This window comes from Myotis brandtii, unplaced genomic scaffold (assembly GCF_000412655.1).
Source record: "Myotis brandtii unplaced genomic scaffold, ASM41265v1 scaffold209, whole genome shotgun sequence".
NCBI lineage: Eukaryota > Metazoa > Chordata > Mammalia > Chiroptera > Vespertilionidae > Myotis > Myotis brandtii.
This window is the reverse complement of record NW_005357806.1, coordinates 1300499-1322389: the sequence shown is the minus strand read 5'-3', so window position 1 is coordinate 1322389 and position 21891 is coordinate 1300499. Positions and strand designations below refer to the sequence as shown.

General features: G+C 39.0%; 1 protein-coding gene across 7 annotated transcripts in view; it reads right to left on the bottom strand.

The window, feature by feature from the left end:
* BICD1 (bicaudal D homolog 1 (Drosophila)) overlaps window positions 1-21891 on the bottom strand; it is a 206666-nt gene that overhangs the window by 67876 nt on the left and 116899 nt on the right. The window lies entirely within an intron of this gene.

The window sequence follows — 21891 nt, the reverse complement described above, 5'->3', positions numbered from 1 at the left end:
TAGCCTATTGCTCCTAGGCTACAAGCCTGTACAGCATGCTACTGCACTGCACAAAAACAACACAAGAGTAAATAAAACACAACAGAACGTGATTCAATCAAGAGACACAGTAAACACAAGATGTATTTTATAAAGGAAGTTACAAAGTGTTTTATGCTGCTGCCGGCATAACACGGCATACTGTCTTAGAGCAAACTTCTTTTATATAAGTAGGAAGAGTACACTCTAATATAATGATTAAAAGTATAGTAAACACATAAACCAGTACAATAGTCCTTTACTATCATTATCAAGTATTATGTATTACACATAATTGTACTAGTATGTGTTATTCTTTTATATGATTGGCAGTGCAGTAGGCTTGTTTATATCAGCATCCCCACAAACATGTGAGTAATGTGTTGTCCTACTATGTTAGGACAGCTCTGATGTCACTAGGCGATAGGAATTTTTTTAATCCTCACCCAAGGATATGGGGTTTTTTAAAATTTATTTGAGAAAAGAGAAAAAGGGAGTGGGGAGAGAAAGAGAAGGAGCAACATCGATGTGAGAAACATCAATCAGTTGCCTCCCCTAAGTGCCCAGATCAGGATCGAACTTGCAACCTAGTTATATGCCCTGACTGAAAATTGAATCCCCAACCTTGAGTGTACAGATGACGCTCCAACCAACTGAGCCATCTGGCCAGGGCAGCGACAGTAATTTTTAAGCTCTATTTTAATCTTATAGAACCACTGTACATATGTGGTCCATCGTTGACCAAAACATTATTATGTGGCGCACGACTGTACCATAATTTCAAAGCAAAGACGGTATTGCAAAATGCCTGCAAGTACTGAGATGTGGTATGAAAATATTGATCACAAAGTAACAGGTGCTGCTAATACTACTGAAGTTTGTTGCCTACATTCAAATGGAAGAAAATGCTAAGTTTCAGTCTGAGTTTAGTGAAAATAGATATGTAATTATTTTTCCCATCCACATTTCCCATCCTGAATTCTATCCATAGTCTCCGAGGACCCAGATTAGGAAACTCTTCTGTTTCTACTTGTCTCTAAGGTCTCAGTTCAAATGTCACCTTCTCAGAGAGGCTTCCCTGAATAGCTAATATAAAACAGCTCATCCCTTTACTCACCATCACCCTATTTTATAGATCAGCATCTAGCACTGAGTAGGTACTCAAAAAATAATTGTTTTGGGGAGGGTGCTGGAGCAGGGTGGAGGGGGTCAATGGAGGACATCTGTAATACTTCCAACAATAAAAATAAATTTTAAAAAAAAAACACCCAAACTCATTTTAATTCCATCACCCAGAGAGATCACTGTCAATGCTTTAATCTGTAACCCTTTACACATCTTGTCTATACATATCTGTACATATGTTTAAGAAATGACCATTGCCCTAACCGGTTTGGCTCAGTGGATAGAGCGTTGGCCTGCAGACTGAAGGGTCCCAGGTTCGATTCCTGTCAAGGGCATGTACTTTGGTTGTGGGCACATCCCCAGTAGGGAGTGTGCAGGAGGCAGCTGAATCGATGTTTCTCTCTCATCGATGTTTCTAACTCTCTATCCCTCTCCCTTCCTCTCTGTAAAAAAAATCAATAAAATAAAAAAATAAAAAGAAATGAATCTTACGATGCAAAGATATTTTACAGCCTATTTTCTCACTCAATAAATTGCATAACTCCTTCCATGTTAAAAAAAAAATAATAATAATTGTTGAGGGAATAGTGTAGCACTAATCATTACTTGAAATTGGTTCTTTCCTTACTGTTTACACTTTTTACATTGACTAAATTTCCTTTTCATCTGAATATAATAAACCTTTCTGTGTTGTTCATCAATGTGTTCTAATTTCTGGCACATTTTAGGCCCTCATATCCATGGAATAAAAAACAAAACAGTAAGCAAATGGTTAAACACAAAATTTTAAAAGAATATTATTGCATGGATGGTGGTGTTTTGTCTTGCATTGTTTTAGAGTGTGGAACAAAGGGAAAATAACGCACTTTGAACTAAAATATGCCTAAATAACTAGACATTTAATTCTTCTTCACTACATAGTCTAGCGACTTGGAGGCAGAAACATTACTTTATTCCCTGCTCCCTGGACAATACTTTGAGCATACATGTTCAAAAGTATACAATAAAAAATGATAAAGTTTGGCGATAAAGCCAAATTATAAAAATTCATTAAATTATTTTACTTTGCAGATACATGAATCCTTGATAGTTTTTCTACTTCTCAAAAGATCTACTATAACTGAGTGATATATCAATAGTTTTCCTTATTTATGTGTATAACAACATGAGGAAGCCTGGTAAATTGGATGCCAGTAATTTATATAAAACTTGTAAAGAAAATGTTAAGATACAAGAGATTCTGTAAAATGTGTGTACACTGTAAAAAATGTAATGGCCAGAGGCCTAGTTTGCATATACTGAGAATGAACCATAAAATTTTATATAGTAAGATAGTAAATGTCAAGATAAGTTTAAGATCACGGCAAAGCTAATGAGGATAAAATAGCTAATGAAACTCCTGATGCTAATTACGGAAAAGCTTGGCTGGGAAACTGGTTAAATCGAAAGGCTTGCTAGCAATAAAACACACGTAAGACCCAGAGAGAAAGAAAACTAGTCTTATTTATTCTGCTGGAAATCCTTGTTTTGATTGCCAAAGATTAAATTCTAGGGGCAATATTCTTTGCTTCCGTAATAAACTTAAAAGATCGCTACTGTTGTTTTGTGCACCACTCACGATATTTATCCCCCCCAATTTTTTTCTTACTGGGATACATGGTGCTGAACTCTACTAAAACAATTCCATGAAGAATAATGAGAGTGAGAAAGATAAAGCATGAGAGAAAGGGGAGAGAATGGCACAAGCAGGGACAGCGTTAGCCTTTGCCTTTCACCTCCAGAGACCCGAGTCTCAGCTATTCCTCAGGGGAGAGGGGATTAACCTGAAATGTGTGGGATAGAGTGTCCTCATTATTTTCATGGCACCTGAGCATAACAGCATTCTTAACATTTTATTTTAATTAACAGTAAAAGGATTTCCTTATGTGGGAATCATAAATTCCCTCCACTATTGTCAAGAAGAAAATATCAACGTGAACACTTATTACCACAAAACCAGAGTAATGTATCAAAAATAACAATGCCTTCCAGTTATATGGCTCTTCGTCTTTTATAAATTAATTATATTCATTGTCACAGGAGACCTTAATAATAGCTTGTGTGAGGTAAGTGACAGATGTTCCAGTTTACTCATCTGTAAAAAATGGGGATCCCAATCCTTAATATGATATGGTCATGGTGAGGACTTAATGATAATACATGGGGATGTGAGCAGGGATGCGAGACACGCATAATTTATTGTAACCGAACAGGTGCTGCTGCAAAGGTTCCCACCAAAAGGCTGAGTGATCAATACTCGCGGGGGCGGCAGGGAAAGCTTTATAAAGGAAGTTACATTTGAGCCGAACCTTGAAGGGCAAGCAGTTAACTAAATGGATGAAGAGAAGGATAGACTTTCCAGCCAGAGGTCAACTTTTGCACAAAAGCGGAGTCAGATTTGTGGGGAGGGCAGGGCTACACAATCCAACAGTCAGACTGAACATTTCCTGGGGGCACCAGCGAAGCTGGAGCACTGCTAGAGAGGAAAGAGAAATTCAGACAAATCTAGAAAAGTGCTCATTACTTTCAGCTTATGCCTAAGTGTGGTGTGATTTCCTACAATAAAATGTTAAATTACCGATTAGTGTTGTTAACCTGTGAGACAGTAGGAGGGGCCAAAATGTTTTCAGTGCTTGGAACCTTAACTTGGTTCCAAGGTCTTAACTTGGCTGTGGCTTGGGAAATACGCAGTCTCGTGTGGTTAGAACAAAGAACTTGAGACAGATTTTGCAGGAAATTCTATGTTAAACAAAGCAATTTGGGGAACCAGGGAAGTCTTTTAAGTGAAGCAGCCATGTGATCAGACCTATGTTTTGGCAAGTGACTCTGTTGGGGGATAGGGGGAGGAGCTATAAGAAGAAAGAGCCACAGAGAATAAGTGAAGTTGGCGCTGGAACAGCCCAAAGCAAAAGATGATGAGGAATGTGGAGGAACATCTCAGTTAGATTGAACAGGACTTGGTCATTGGTTGATGTGATAATAAACAAATAAACAAGCAAACAAATAAAAAGAGTACAGTAAAAAACCCCAATGACCTAAATAAGGATCAAAGTACCTGAACAGAGTTGTAAGAAAAAGAGAAAGTGTCCAAGGAAGTGATGTCCCTATAAATAATGATAATATTAATTTGGATAGTCAAACCAGGAATTTCTGGATCTGTGAGTGGATAAAGCAGCGGTTCTCAACCTGTGGATCTCGACCCCTTTGGGGGTTGAACGACCCTTTCACAGGGGTCGCCTAAGACCATCGGAAAACACATATATAATTACATATTGTTTTTGTGATTAATCACTATGCTTTAATTATGTTCAATTTGTAACAATGAAAATACATCCTGCATATCAGATATTTACATTGCGATTCATAACAGTAGCAAAATTACAGTTATGAAGTAGCAACAAAAATAATTTTATGGTTGGGGGTCACCACAACATGAGGAACTGTATTAAAGGGTCGCGACATTAGGAAGGTTGAGAACCACTGGGATAAAGGAAGACAGCTGCTCTGGTCCAAGCGGAGAAAGCTGGAGAGAGGAAAGGACAGGGAATGCGGTACCGGCTTTCTCACTTCCTTCCCAGAAAGGTGCCACTGCCAGGGAATTCAGGCAGTTCAAGACCGTAACAGTTATTTTCCTTCATTTGGCCAAAAATTAACACTTCTCTTGTGGAAGAGATGAGTCGACAATAATTCTCCTTGCCCCTCCCTCCCAGGACTTCTCTGGTGGAATGTTTGACACAGAGGGATCCATCACAAGAAGGCACCACCTCCTGCTCCATCAGGCAGTGCTGTGGGCTTCCGGTTCTTTAGGACTCAAGAGCCACCAATGAAGAAAACAGATATCTAGAGCACCATATACTCAGCATTTCCAAATGCCATCCAGACGTAATAACTGGGCAATCACTAGGAAAACAGACAGGGCAAGTGTGAAGTGTGGCTGAAAACAAACATACCCAGCAAGAAAAATAAAGAGATTTGTGATGGCTGGGAAAAAGTAATAGAGGAGGAGAGAATTATGACTTCGGGAGAGCATTTTCCACGGAGTTCTGAAGTTGTGTAGTTCTGTGCAGGGTAACTAGGAGTCACTCAAACATCAGTTTGGGCTCTGGCCAGGTGGCTCAGTTGGTTGGGTGTCATCCCGTGAACTGAAAGGTTGCTGGTTCAATTCCTGGTCAGGGCACATACCTAGGTCCGGGCACATATGTGATGTTTCTTTATCTCTCTCTCTCTATTTCTATATCTCTCTCTCTTCCCCTCCCCCTCTCTCTAAAATCAGTAAAATATATCCTCGGGTGAGGATTAAAAAAGCAAAGCATAAATTTGGAAAATATTAGGTTAAATACAGTTACTTATTTTTTTGTTGTTCTCAGAGCCCTTAATATGCTAGCATGCGCTGAGACTGTCAGAGGAAGACATGGTATGCAGCGTGTGCTCAGGTTATTTAACCACAAGACCTCTGCCTTTTTAAAGGAGCCTTTTGAACAACCCACAGACGAAAGCATTGGAAAATGTTACTCTGAGACAATAGAAAACGACAGTATCTGTTCAGATGGTGAGGTAAACCACCGTGCTCCTTACAGCCCAACTCCAGATCCCTTCCAACCGCCCAGGGCTGAATGGACCATCAGACTTAAATAAGGGCATAAAATTAAAGCAGAGGAGTGGAGCGAGTGACTATATAAGAGTAACAAAGCGCCAAAACCGGTTTGGCTCAGTGGATAGAGCGTAGGCCTGCGGACTGAAAGGTCCCAGGTTCGATTCTCTGAGACAATAGAAAACGACAGTATCTGTTCAGATGGTGAGGTAAACCACCGTGCTCCTTACAGCCCAACTCCAGATCCCTTCCAACCGCCCAGGGCTGAATAGACTTAAATAAGGGCATAAAATTAAAGCAGAGGAGTGGAGCGAGTGACTGTAAAAGAGTAACAAAGCTATAATGAAACCAAGACTCTGTAACTCTTACTGTGAGGTATATGCAAATCTTGCTCTGAAAAACGTGGCACCACGAAGGGTTAACTATCCTGGACTGAATCTGAAGCAATACAGGCGTCTCTCCCACGGGATAACTGCCCCCATTAGAAGTCAGGGACCAGTCCATTTCACAAGCAGTTCACATTTCAATGCCTCATTGCAAACATTTATCATTAGCAAAATCTTGACAGCCACATAAAATCTGCCCTTTTATTGTACGTACACATTTGCTGTAAATGGCACAAAATAAATAATACATGGCTGATTTTCTTATACCCCGTTCTGTAGCTTTTCCTTCTTTTACTAAAACAACAACAACAAATAAAACCCAGATATTATTCTAAGTTTTAAAAATAAGAGTTTAACAAACATTTACATTGCATCTTAGTTGGGTGGAACATGTGTTTCATAGGAAAGCTTTTTGTGTGAGATGTTTTTGGTATCAACTTTATTAAGATACTAGAGGCCCGGTGCACAAAAATTTGTGCACCCATTAGAAGTCAGGGACCAGTCCATTCCACAAGCAGTTCACATTTCAATGCCTCATTGCAAACATTTATCATTAGCAAAATCTTGACAGCCACATAAAATCTGCCCTTTTATTGTACGTACACATTTGCTGTAAATGGCACAAAATAAATAAAACATGACTGATTTTCTTATACCCCGATCTGTAGCTTTTCCCTCTTTTACTAAAACAACAACAACAAATAAAACCCAGATATTATTCTAAGTTTTAAAAATAAGAGTTTAACAAACATTTACATTGCATCTTAGTTGGGTGGAACATGTGTTTCATAGGAAAGCTTTTTGTGTGAGATGTTTTTGGTATCAACTTTATTAAGATATAATTCACATACCTATAACTCACCCATTTAAAGTGTACATTTCAATGGTTTTTAATATAGTCAGAGTTGTGACCAACAGCATAATTAATTTCTGAACATATTTATCATCTTGAAAAAAAATTTTTGTACCTTTTAGCTATTGTCCCTCCTCCCCACGCCCTCATTCCCTCAACCACTAATCTACTTTCTACTTGCCTATGCTGGACATTTCATATAAATGGAATCATACAATATGTGGTCTTTTGAGACTGTAAGATTTTACAATTTGGTTACTGCTGACAAAATATCTTTGTTTTCTGAAGTCTATAGACAGATTTACTGCAGCAAGAAACATGTTTCACACTATTATCAGCAAAGTACTGCATTGTGCTGGCATTGATCCAGCACACATCAGACCCAGTAATCGCAATATTATGTTTCACAAGCACAGTCATTTAAATTTCACTCAATGGGCTGCAAGTTATTTTTATCAATAAAAATGTGGCTTTGTGAGTTGGTGTGGTAGCACGAATACACTGATTTAAGCTTTTGTATATATACTAGTAAAATGCTGGAATTTTTCTGTTTTCTATATAATTGACCTTAAAGTCAGGAAACCAAGATCATTTCCCAACCTAGTTGCTTTGTGCTTGATCTTTCTTAGATTTGCCTGATTTTTCTTTTTTAAATGTCTCATTTATTACTTTAAAGATGCAAAACACCATAACAAGTGCTGGTATGACAGTTTTCTGATAGTATCTCATTATAACTATGAACATACATGCTGTCCCGATTACACAATTACTATAAAAATTTATTAAATGGAAAAGGGAAATTTAGGTAATACACTAAATAGATTTAAAATCTACATTGTGCAATAATCATGTAATATTCACAAATATTATAGAAATAATTTGACCTCCTTTCACCTCAGCTTCACTCTACATTGTGCAATAATCATGTAATATTCACAAATATAGAAATAATTTGACCTCCTTTCACCTCAGCTTCATAGACTTTACTGCGACCCTGCTTTAAAGAATGATCTAACCCAAGAGATAAATAGCATCAACAGTCTCAAAAACCCTTCATTATGATAAGTAATTTTAGTTCCTATCACTGTGGGAACACACTATATATAGATTTTTATTGAGAGGAGACATCGTAAAAGGAAAAGAACTGAACAAAAATGGAAGTAATGGTATGCATTAAGTGACTATTTAAAAATGGAAGTAAACATTGAAAGAAAATATGTAGAGCAATGAAAAAGGAGAGGGGATTGAAGATCACAAAATGCAAGATGAGTTACCATCAGGATGAAAAGACTGAACAGAAAGGAGGGATTAATGTCATTTATAACTTGCTTTGGAATGTACAAGTTAACCCCTCAAGAGACTGAGGGTTATTAGAGACACTATTTTGTTTATACTTTAGGTACATGTGTACAGTGTGTATTGTAGGAGTTTTTATAGGATATCTGGCAAGTCTGACCTAGCTGTTTATTTTGGTTGCTATAAAACATCTGTATTATCCAATAAATAAAGTTTAGCCCAAACATTAGTAATAGAGGAGAAAGCTTAAAATAATAGTGAATATAGTTACTTAAATGAAGTCTTCACTATATGGAATAATATAAAAAATAATAGCTTCAAAAAGGCAACTGTTTTGTAAAGAGGTGGGTGGTAGAGTAAACATAATTCTGGATTCAAACACTGGCTTCCACCAGAATAATTCTTGGGACTTTCCGTTTTCTTACCTCTAAAAGCAAAAAAACAGCTTTTCAACTCCAGGGTTGTCAGAAATAAGTGAGAAAGTATTTCTAAAAGCATGTTATAAATTGTAATGAGCTATCAAACATCTTTATTAATAAGTAGTTTTAAAAAAGTCAGTTGAAGGCTTTTGTGGGACTGAGTTGGAGATCTTTCAGAATGTTCTTTATGAGTAACCATTTGAAGATTCTTTGAAAGTGCCATTCAACATCCCATCTAATAAAGAGGGAATATACAAATTGACCATCACGCTGTAATGGTCAAGATGGCTGTGCCCACAGTGGAGGCAGGGATTCCATAACACAAGATGGCTGCACCCACAGCGGAGGCTGAGTTCCTGTAATGAGCATTAGAGACACTATTTTGTTTATACTTTAGGTACATGTGTACAGTGTGTATTGTAGGAGTTTTTATAGGATATCTGGCAAGTCTGACCTAGCTGTTTATTTTGGTTGCTATAAAACATCTGTATTATCCAATAAATAAAGTTTAGCCCAAACATTAGTAATAGAGGAGAAAGCTTAAAATAATAGTGAATATAGTTACTTAAATGAAGTCTTCACTATATGGAATAATATAAAAAATAATAGCTTCAAAAAGGCAACTGTTTTGTAAAGAGGTGGGTGGTAGAGTAAACATAGTTCTGGATTCAAACACTGGCTTCCACCAGAATAATTCCTGGGACTTTCCATTTTCTTACCTCTAAAAGCAGAAAAACAGCTTTTCAACTCCAGAGTTGTCAGAAATAAGTGAGATTAAAAACATCCTGGAAACTAATGACAATGAAAACACAACAATCCAAAACCTATGGGACACAATGAAAGCAGTCCTGAGAGGGAAGTTTATAGCTCTACAGGCCTATCTCAAAAAACAAGAAAACGTGGTGCTGGGCCAGGGCAGGGGACCTGAGGCTGTGCCCCCTTCCTGGTGGGGCTTGACAGGGGACCTCAGGCCATGCACCCCGCACCGGGCCGGGGGACCTGAGGCTGCGCCCCCCAGGTGGGGCCGGCCGGGTCTGGGTCTCACGTGATTTCGAGGTGCACGTGGGTGGGCGGGGACTTGACTCTGGTTCCTGTGGCACATTTCAGACTCTGACAGGAGGAAGATTTTCATATACATTTTACTAATTTTCTTTCATCTCTGACGCTTCTATTATAGAGAAAGGGCAAATAGCAGTATTAAAATATTTCCTCTAATTAATTCCCTTTTAATGTGCACAAATTTCATGTACCGGGTCACTAGTGTACATATGATTCTAACTCACCTCAAGAACAACTTAAGATGAAGAGATACCTCTCTTGAAATTATAAAAACATATACAATGAGTAAAATCTCACTCCTATCTCTTCTCACATCAGCCTACTTTCTGCACCCCACTACCCATTGTTCTTAACATCTTTTATATACTTCCAGAGTTCCTTTATATCTTATTTTTAAACTTCATAATGCCAACTTATTCCCACATGAAAATGAACAGGGTTAATATGTGCTTATTACAATATGTTACAAAATGTGAAATAGTGAGCTGTCTTAAATTAACTGGCATTCCAATTTCAACAATTGTATTACAAGTCTAAGAAATTCAAAGATGTGTCTTTTAAGTAATTATTAAAGGTGATCAATTTTCTACTTCTTACATCTTCATTAAAGTTTCCAAAAGAACTCTCCTGACCAGGGTCTTCCTGGTATCAGTTTTTCCTTTTGCCTTGAAATAAGTGGAAACTGAACTTTGGAATCACCTAAAGAAAGGAATTTTGATGTGATAGGAGTGATAAAATGAGACACAGGGGAAGACCTAGATAGTGAAATTTGGAAGCTATAAGGTCCAAGTGAGAGGTAAACAGTATTAACAAAGGACAGGGACTACTGGGTAAGCTTGCAGTTCACTTGTGGTCAAAGTTAGCTCTAGGCTCGTCTCCAGGGACCCCTGGACATCTGTGACTGACCCTGGGCCAGGACAAGGATGAAACAATCTAACTAGTGACTTATAATGTACTTTTTTAAAAAAAATATATTCCAGAGAGGAAAAAAGAGAGGGAGAGAGAAACATCAATGATGAGAGAGAATCATTGATTGGCTGCCTCCTGCACGCCCCCCACTGGGGATCGAGCCCGCAACCCAGGCATATGCCCCTGGCCGGAATCGAACCCGGGACCCCTCAGTCCACAGGCCAACGCTCTATCCATTGAGCCAAACCAGCTAGGGCTATAATGTACTTTTTAAAGGCTGAAACTCCATGACACACACTCGACTAGTTTGTTTATATTATTTGTAGGAAATGTATAGGCTGATGATTGGTTCTTGGCTTCTTAGATTATATTGTCTAATTTAGCCATATGAGCAGCAGGTACACATGTACCTTTGTAACCTTGAGTCCTGGCTTCCCTGACAACTGGTATCTTGCGTGTATCTTAGTGGTTCACAACCTGAACACAAATCACATATCATGAGGTTAGGAAAGGGCCCTGGAGCTGCGCCTGGAGATCGGAGACCTCTTTCTGTCGCCTGTTTTCTTTCTCCCACTGCACCACCTGCCTCCGTTTATAAAAGGTAAACAGTATTAACAAAGGACAGGGACTACTGGGTAAGCTTGTGGTTCACTTGTGGTCAAAGGTAGCTCTCAGCTCGTCTCCAGGGACCCTGGGCCAGGACAAGGATGAAACATGCTAACTAGTGACTTATAGTGTACGGAGCAGCATGCACCTCCCCAGAATATGCCTCTCTGGCATGTGGGTTATTTCAAGCTGCAGAGGATCAAGGTCTAGCACACTCAGGAAGAGTCCTTCACCTCCGCTTAACTGTCTAGAAGAATTCAGGGAGGGGGACTGGACCAGCAGGAGAGCTATTATCAGAGATAACTTTTTATATCAGAAAGACTTACCTGCAGGTCACGGCAACACTGTTTACCAAGCATTTGTTCTTCTCACCATCCTGTGAACTGCCTTCTTTCCCTTTGAAGCCCCTTAGCTCAGGATGGGACATAAGCCTCTATTACCTGACTTCTGGGGAGTCTCCTATTTTTATGAGGCTCCCATGTGTATGAAATGTGTTTTCTCTATGTTAACCTGTCTTTTGTCAATTTGATTATTAGACAAGCCAAAGAAGCTAGAAGGGAAGAAGGGAGAAGTTTTCTTCCTTTGTTCAGCCTTATATGACTACACCCTTTGGTATCCTGTGGGTCCCTTCAATGATATGAACCTGTCTAATTGTTGCAACTTCAGTAAAAACAAACAAAACCAGAAATTGTGACTAGGAAAGTGGCGTGCAATCATCCTGAATTCCCACAGGTGTCCAGGAAGACACTACACAGAAGGCGTCGCCTCCCTCCCTCCCATCTTGTGAACGCAGACGAGCCTGAACTACTCTGTCACCAGAAGGCAGGATATACACATCAGCCTGGAGTGAAGCAGTGTCAGGGATTCAAACTGTACCAGAAGCTCTGTGCCTTCTGCCCTAGCTTGTTTGGCTCAATGGATAGAGCGTTGGCCTGTGGACTAAAGGGCCCTGGGTTCGATTCCAGTCAAGGGCATGTAACTTGGTTGCAGGCTTCGGCCCTGGATGGGGGCCTGAGGAAAGCAACCAATCAACGTGTCTCTTTCACATCAGTGTTTCTCTCTGTCTCTCCCTCTCCCTTCTACTCTCTCTAAAAATCAATGAAAAAAATATCCTTGGGTGAGAATTAGAAAGAAAAAAAAAACAACTCTGTGCCCTCCTACGAGAATATTCTGAGGCGCTTTCTTCACACACTCTCTAGCAGTAAGAAACATTTGCAATAGAACATTTTTCTACAAACTGTATCTTCGCAGATAGACTTCTAAAACCAAAGAAAGTACCATAAGGCAAGATGAAGAGAAATATCTGAATACTACTCTCAGCAGAAATTCAGTTTATATTTGAAAGATAAACATATATGTGTATGCATATATAAACATATTCAATAACATTTTTCCTTCTTGGCAGGTGAAGGTAAGTAGATTCTAAGTCTGTGGTTTTCTCTTTCTTTTATACAAAAACAACTGCTTTACTGTCATTACTTATTTTACAAGCACTCAAAATGATTTTTTTTTTCCAAGCAATTACAGTGCCTTGGAAGTGGGAAACCTTGATTACTTAATGTTTTAATAAAACTTGTTTTAACCACAGACATATGACTTATCAGACATAAGAGGCTGAAACGGCCAAGAGAATGTTATGATGCAGCCATATATTAATACATGGTAATTAAACATATGGAATAAGTAGTGTATGCATGCATATGAGAATAACCAATGGCCACAAGACACTGGGGAGTGGGGGAGGCCGAGGGAATGTCAAGGGGGGGAAAAAAAGGAGACATATGTAATACCCTTTTTAATACTTTAAGAAATAAAAATTATAAAAAAAAACAAACATTTTTCCTTCTTGGCAGCTGAAGGTAAGTAGATTCTAAGTCTGTGGTTTTCTCTTTCTTTTATACAAAAACAACTGCTTTACTGTCATTACTTATTTTACAAGCACTCAAAATGATTTTTTTTTTCCAAGCAATTACAGTGCCTTGGAAGTGGGAAACCTTGATTACTTAATGTTTTAATAAAACTTGTTTTAACCACAGACATATGACTTATCAGACATAAGAGGCTGAAACGGCCAAGAGAATGTTATGATGCAGCCATATATTAATACATGGTAATTAAACATATGGAATAAGTAGTTAAATAAAAAGAATTTGTATTGTATATTGTACTACAATAGTGAGTAAACTGAGGCCCAGAGAGATGAAGGGAATTGGGATAGGACTCAGAAGTAGGAAATGAGAGCTCTAGGTTTTAGGGGTATGTTTTTTGAAAATATATTTTTTATTGATTTCAGAGAGGAAGGGAGAGGGAGAGAGAGAGAAACATCAATGATAAGAGAGAATCATCGATCTGCTGCCTCATGCACCCTCCACACTGGGGATCGAGCCTGCAACCAGGGCTCCTGGTTCATAGGTCAACGCTCAACAATGAGCCACTCTGGCTGGCTAGAGAGAGCTCTAGGTTTTGATTCAGGCCACCCAGGTCCCTAAGTCTGAGCTACTGTGTATCATTAAGACTCCTTGACTCAGATGCTGAGGCAGAAAGGCAAAGCAAACAGACTGAGAGGCAAAGAAGAAAATAAACAAGGAGAAAATGAAAAGTTCTCTGCAAAATGAATTCCTCATTTTCTGGGCCTCCAAACTCTGGAGAAGGCAGGGAGTACTCCGAAAACAGAGAGCGAAGGGGCCCTAGCCTTAAGCTCTGAGTGCAGTCTTATTTGGCTCAAGGGAAGGGAGAAAACGGAGTGTTTGGCGGGAGGAGAACAAGCTTTACTCCTTGGAGCCCCAGAGTGCCACACAGGAGCTCAAAGGAGGGCTCCCTTCCCCCGGCCCTGGGAAAGAACTTTAGAAAGCGTGAGTGAGCGTCTTCTTTTGGCACCTGCCCCTTGGGGCTCCTCAGCCCGAGCTGCACTGTTGAGAGACATGAAGGCTTCCGGCTGGTGAGCAACTGGTGTCTATGCTGTTCTGGAAGACCCCACTGACCACACTTCACACACAGGGTCCCTCTCAGTCTGCAGAGAAAAGAAGCTTTTATAGCAAATGAAGTCTAATAAGAAGGCCTTTCACAGACAGACAAAGGCCAGTGATGTAGTTTCCCCTGCCCTGAATTTCAATTAGTATCTCAGGCAACAAAATGACTAATTGAGAAATGTCTGCAGTTACCCTGTGGGCCAAGGCCAAAGAAATATTATAAAATAGATATATTAAGAATCTCTATTAGCCAAATGGACTCTCAGTGGGAAGGTAGAGGAATATTTCATAAGAATATTCTATTGGAGTTTTAATATTTTAAAAACTCCTTCAGAGTTTTGCTTTAACACTCCTGATAATCACCTTTTTGCTTTAAAGTATTTAACATTTTAGTGAATTAAATAGTAAGATGCAATATGTTCCTGTCCACCATTTAATTAAAGTAGATGTGAGATCTCTTTGAGTCTTTGTTGGTACTTCACTTATTTAATTTCCCCTGTATCCAACTTGTATACACTTTCAGTAAAGCTCACATTCTCCAGAAACAATTAGATTAATGGACTTTTGAAATATGAATTTTTCAGTGAGCCAGAGCTGCTTTTTGAAAAGAATGAGCCATAACACAAATATAGTATCAATTACATTCAGATATTCATGACATATTATATTACTTATTACTATTTATATATGAAAATGTAAGTAATGATATTTTAGATTAATCACAATGTTAAATTAACATATGCCTGGGGCTTAAAACAAGTAAATTTTAAGCAAACATAAAATTAAACAGTATTTTTTTTTTCAGGATTTTTTTTTTTTAAATATATTTTATTGATTTTTTACAGAGAGGAAGGGAGTTGGCCTGCAGACTAAAGGGTCCCAGGTTCAAGTCCAGTCAAGGGCATGTACCTTGGTTGTGGGCACATCCCCAGTAGGGGGTGTGCAGGAGGCAGCTGATCGATGTTTCTCTCTCATTAATGTTTCTAACTCTCTATTCCTCTCCCTTCTTCTCTGCAAAAAATCAATAAAATATATTTTTTTAAAAATCAAAGAGAACAATTTTAGCATACATTCTGAATGAGTTATTGACCAGTGTCTCAGTCATAAGATTTATGGTGACATCAGAAGGGAAGTTCAAAGTGTTATAAACCCAGAGAATTTAAATTTTCATCTATAAAACTGTTAGAAATAATAAAATGATGCATTAACTACTTATCTTTGGTGAAATATTTTTCTATAATTTTTTTCTTTCTGAAAAATTTGAAATTAAAACACTGTAAGTTTAGACTAGTAAACTATATAGAGCATAGCCTGTTAAACTACTCATCTTATAGTTTCTATATAATATTTAGGTCTGAAGAAGAACATGCTCTAAGTTTTCATAGTCTAAGAAAATAATTGACATTAAAAAATAAATAACTCCTACTATTAAAGTCTGGGAGGACAGCATTCATATTTATATTACTTTTTTTTAATCACAGCAACATTTACATTAAGTCCAAAATATTATGTATTCACAAACTTATTTCCAATATTATCCTTTAAATAAATCTGCCTTTCTAATGTGATGTTTAATATTAATATACAGTACTATTTAAATCTAATGATATTAATTCTAGGGGAAAGGAATAAATAATGGCTACTGGAAGTCGCAAACATATTGATAGCCAGCAGCATCAACAGCACATGAAAACTTCTTAAAAATGAAAATTCTCAAGCCCCACCCTAGACCTAAGAAATCAGAGAAACTCCAGCAATCTGTATTTTAACAAGCTCTTCTTGCACACCCTAAGTTTGAGAACCACTGGTCCAAATAAGAAAAATCAACTTACAACAGCTTAAGTTCATCCAGAAAATAGATGCTCATAGTAGATTGCTCTATTAGCTATTCAATGACATCAATTGTCTAGAAATTACAAATAAATAAATAAGATAGACAAACAATGGAACAAAACAGAGAGCCTAGAAACAGACTCACATTGACATTAAAACTTAATAAACAACAGAGATGTCATTGGAGATCAGTGGGGCAAAGATAGGTTAGAAGAAATTATACAAGAACTAGAGGCCCGGTGAACGAAATTCAGGCCCTCTTGCAGTCTGGGAGCTCTCGGAGGATATAGTTAGATATCCTTAGTGCTGCCACGGAGGCGGAAGAGGCTCCTGCCACCGCCACTGTGCTCACCAGACCCTTAATAAACAACAGAGATGTCATTGGAGATCAGTGGGGCAAAGATAGGTTAGAAGAAATTATACAAGAACTAGAGGCCCGGTGAACGAAATTCAGGCCCTCTTGCAGTCTGGGAGCTCTCGGAGGATATAGTTAGATATCCTTAGTGCTGCCACGGAGGCAGAAGAGGCTCCTGCCACCGCCACTGTGCTCACCAGCCCTGAGCTCAGCTTCTGGCTGAGGGGTGCTCCCCCTGTGTGAGCGCGCTGATCACCAGGGGGCAGCTCCTGAATTGAGCATCTGCACTATGGTGGTCAGTGCGCGTCATAGTGACCGGTCATTCCGCCATTCAGTTGATTTGCATATTAGCCTTTTATTATATAGGATATATATTTAAGACTTTGCAGCAGAGAATTTCTCAAATAAGAGACAAAAAATGGCTTCCCATAGATGAAAAGATTGATACATTTAACTACATTAAAATTCTATACTTCTGTTCATCCAAATATCATTTACAATAAGGGAAAAGATAAGATTAGATAGTCAACTAATTAATAGGAATTCTCTAACTAAGAACTTATGTTTCTCACACATACTGACAAAGCTTTGTATTTAATATTTATTCATTTAACAACTATTCATTGAGTGATCACGTGCCAGACACTATTACAAGTGCTGGGGGTATAGTAAACAACTTTGATGAACTATGAAGATCTCTGCTCTCCTGAACTTACATTCCTTGCTTACAAAAGACCTGATCAATAAATATATTATACAGTTTGTTTATATTAATTATAGGTAAATTATATACCTTAGGTAAATATACAGGGATTCAGAGGAAGTCTGGAGAGAGGTAGATGGATGAATTCTTGTTTTTTTCATATATAGGGTGTCCCCTGAAATGTAGCCACATACGTTTTTTGGATAGTTCAAGTGATGCTTTTTTCTTTTCAGATTTAACCCATTGGGTTTAATAATAATTCAAAGGGTGTATACATTTCTTGAGATACCCTGTATTGTTATTGATTTTGGAGACAGAGGAAGGGAAAAGGGGAGAGAGAGAGAGACAGACAGACATTGATGTGAGAGAAAATCATTGATCAGTTGCCTCCCATATGCACACCAACTGGGGATCAAACCACAACCTGGGCAGCGTCGTCCTATACACCAAAAGGTCACCAGTTTGATTCCCAGTTGATTATCAATTGAGCCACACCAGCCAGGGCTGGATGCATTTTTGGTAGTGGTCATGTAGTGTGGAGATCTTTGAAGTGAACTTAACACTTATCAGAGAACATCTACCCAGAAAGAGACACTAAACAACCAGGGAGACAGAATGATGTAGACACCTGACATCACCAGCCTCTGTCATCAGCTACTCTGTGCTGACACCAAGGAACCAGGAAGGCGCTCGGGGACTCCTGTCTGAACATAACAGAATTCAAATCTCAGGGCCGGGGTTCTTGGGGCAGGGCTCTAACTTCCAAGAAATGACTGAGGTATTATTCATTAATTTCTTGCTCATTCTAAGGTGTCTCTCACTGTCATTATCTTGAATTTGGGACCATAGAGGGTCCCAAAATATCTTTTGGCTGATGAGGTTCCACTGCTGTCATGGCAGCTCACATAAAAGCTTCTGAGAATCGGGTCATCATTAAGGAGAAAATGAATTTTTAGAATGTCGACTGATTGCCATTACAATAGAGAGTCACTATACTGAAAAGAAAATCATCTGTTACAAAGTTGACAATGACCACATTTTAGTAAAATTTGAAATTTTCGAAAAACAGAATTTCAGTGTTTCTCAGAAATACCTTTGTTAGACAAGACAATCCTCTAGGGCAGTGGTTCTCAACCTTGGCTGCACATTAGAATCACCTGGGAATCTTTTTAAAATCCTGAGCAGTGGTGGGGACTGTAGCAGATGGAGAGCACAGGCCATGTCTAAGGTACAACCACTATGCATCTATAGCTCACTTTTGTTGGTATCTATACATATAAAGAGGTGATATTCAAATTAGGCTGGGATGCCATAACAGGTCACGACCGGACAGGAGGAGGTTGCGTGCGCAGGTGAGGCCTGGAGCAGAGATGGAGACAGAGACAGGGGGGCCTGCCGGAACCAGTGCTTGAGCGGCCCTGGAGCAGACACAGGCAGGGGGGCCAGGGGACGCTGCAAGTCAGGGGTGCCTCCTTGCACGATTTCAATCGCGTGCTGGGCCTCTAGTGATAAAATGACTCTCATTCCCGTCTCCCCACCACCACTGCTTACAACAGACCTAATCAATCAGTAAATTGTAAAACAGACTGTATGTGTATGATAGAATTATGGAGCTATGACCCTGGAGGGGAAATGACTAATTGCATAGAAATAACATGAACAGAAATGGTCTCTATGCTTACATGAGGAAATCTGTATGTATCATCATTAAAACTTTAAACCAGTTTGTGAAAAGCAATGGAAGATTCTAATAGACTATGGCTATAAGAATGGATGCATAAATAAATAGAGATGACACACTTATTCACCCTCCTCCTAATAAGCTAGTACAAGGTGTGTGTTTTGGTGCGCGTAACATTCTTTATACTTTAGAATTCCAGTGTTCATTCTTTTTTTAAATCTTTATTGTTGGCCCTGACCGGTTTGGCTCAGTGGATGGAGCGTCAGCCTGAGGACTCAAGGGTCCCGGGTTTGATTCCGGTCAAGGGCATGTACCTTGGTTTCGGGCACATCCCCAGTGGGGAGTGTGCGGGAGGCAGCTGATCGATGTTTCTCTCTCATCGATGTTTCTGGCTCTCTGTCCCTCTCCCTTCCTCTCTGTAAAAAACCAATAAAATATATTTAAAAAAATCTTTATTGTTGAAAGTATTACATATGTCTCCTTTTTTCCTCTGTCCTAATTCACTTAAGCAGGAAGGGAAGATGAAAGAGTCTGTTCTGGAAGTAAACTGCTGACGGAGACTGAAAATTTGCCAGGAGAGCCTCATCACCACTGAGTCACGGCACTGCGATTCTCAATCAATAAAAGAGCCAACTGCATGAACTGAAAAGTCTTAGTTTACAGTTACCTTTTTTCTTTTTCTTTTAACCAACACACTTGCATGGGAACTGCTTTTAGTCATGATGAAGTGACAAAGAAAGGACTTAAACTTTCATGGTAAACAATTAGAAAACTGGACAAAATATATGAAACAGCTGTTCTCCGACTATGAACAACAGCCCTGTAGGTCTTTATCTCTAGGCGGGAAAAAGATGAGGTGAACACTATGAACAACCCAACTCTCTACCTGGAGCAGTGGTTCTCAACCTTCTGGCCCTTTAAATACAGTTCCTCATGTTGTGACCCAACCATAAAATTATTTTCGTTGCTACTTCATAACTGTAATGTTGCTACTGTTATGAATCATAATGTAAATATCTGACATGCAGGATGGTCTTAGGCGACCCCTGTGAAAGGGTCGTTCGACCGCCAAAGGGGTCGCGACCCACAGGTTGAGAACCTCTGACCTGGAGGCAATTTATGGGCTGCAGCTGCCAGGAGGGGAAGCCAGAGAGCCCAGAGGCTCAGCTGAGGTGAGGAGGGAGTGCGGAGCTCAGGGAGCCGAGGGGGCTGGAAGTGTCGGGGTAAAATTACATATAGAGAGAGAGCTACATAGAAAAAGACCTCCAGAAATCTGCATAAGGGTTTCCTTTAGCCCTTCCTGTGGGCCAGGCTGCACATGCCTATTCTATGGGAATCATTATGCAAGACACTGGAATTACAAAGAAATATAGGACAAGGTCTCTGCCTTCCAGTGCTAAAATATGAATAATTTCACATTGGTAATGATTTCCTTTTCTCCTCTTGATTATATCTACAGTTCTTTCATAATTTTAAAATTCTTTTTGTTTTGTGAATGAATTTTTTCCAGTTACATTATAACTTTGTCAATTCTATACATATTTGATTGTTTATGGAGATACTGAAAACAGCCATTCATTCCTTTTATTAGTTCAACAAATACTCATTGCATATAATATACAAGAAATACTGTAGGTTCTGAGATTATAAAAAGCATAGGACGTTGCCTCTGTCTCAAAGTTTTTAATTTAGTTGGGGAGTTGGTAATATGTAACATCTATTGAATCCTGGTATGCAAGTACTGTTCCAAATTATGAGTACTTTGTAAGATATTTATAGCCTATATATGACTAACAAAATTATTATGGATTCATATCTGAAAACATCCATAATATACTATATGACTCCTGCAGCAAAAAAATGCATTGAGTTTCAAACAATTTAAATATGAATTAACTTCAGGAGTACTTTATTGCCAGTTAAGAGCTGGTTCTATAATGTGTTAGATATAATTTAGCAAGCTTTCTTTTATGATTAATAATTGAAAAATGACTTCATATTCTTTTCTAATATGTTTTTATTATTTAAAAATGCTCAGCAATTGTGAAATAAATGTTCCTGTGGGGCTGTATTGTCTTCCACGGACTGAGTTTCTAAGGCTGCCACAACAGATTACCATACACCGGTGGCATAAACAACGAGTTTATTCTCACAGTTACAGACGCCAGAAGTCTGATGTGAAGTCTCAGTTACAGAGGCCAGAAGTCTGCTGTCAGGGCCACACCCCTTCTGAAGCGCTATGGAGAACCCTTCCTGACCTTTTCCAGCTTCTGGTGGCCCCAAACCCCCTTGTCTCATGGCAGCAGAACTCCAATCTCTGCCTCCATCTTCACATGGCCTTCCCTGTGTCTCTGTCTTCCTCTTTTCTGTCTCTTAAAGGACACCTGGTATTGAATTTAAGGCCAGCTGTTATCCAGGATGATGTCATTTCAGGATCCTCACCTTCATTACATTTGCAAAGACCCTTATTCCAGATAACACCACACTCTGAGGTAACAAGGGATAGCAAGTGTTGAGCTGTGTGACATATATTTTGGCACCACTATTCAATCCACTATACCAGTGGTTCTCAACCTTCCTAATGCCACGACCCTTTAATACAGTTCCTCATATTGTGGTGACCCCCAATTTCATTGTTACAAATTGAACATAATTAAAGCATAGTGATTAATCACAAAAACAATATGTAATTATATATGTGTTTTTCTATGGTCTTAGGCGACCCCTGTGAAAGGGTCGTTCAACTCCCAAAGGGGTCGCAACCCACAGGTTGAGAACCGCTGCATTATACCCATCTTAATTATTCTTATTTTTTGTTGTTTTCCTAACATTAAGGGTGGTGGGAGGCTGAAGGGGGTGAATGGCCAGGATGTGGGGAGGAACTTGCTAGTAACAGGGACAGAGATGGAGAAGGAAATGGGAGAATAAATAGGAAAAGCAGGAGGAAATAAAAGACACAGATAGCAGAATAGCCAAGGAGTTAATGACTGTCGTCTTCTCAGGCTCAGATGCATACACAGAGATCAAGAACAAAATAGGCAGAAAGTGA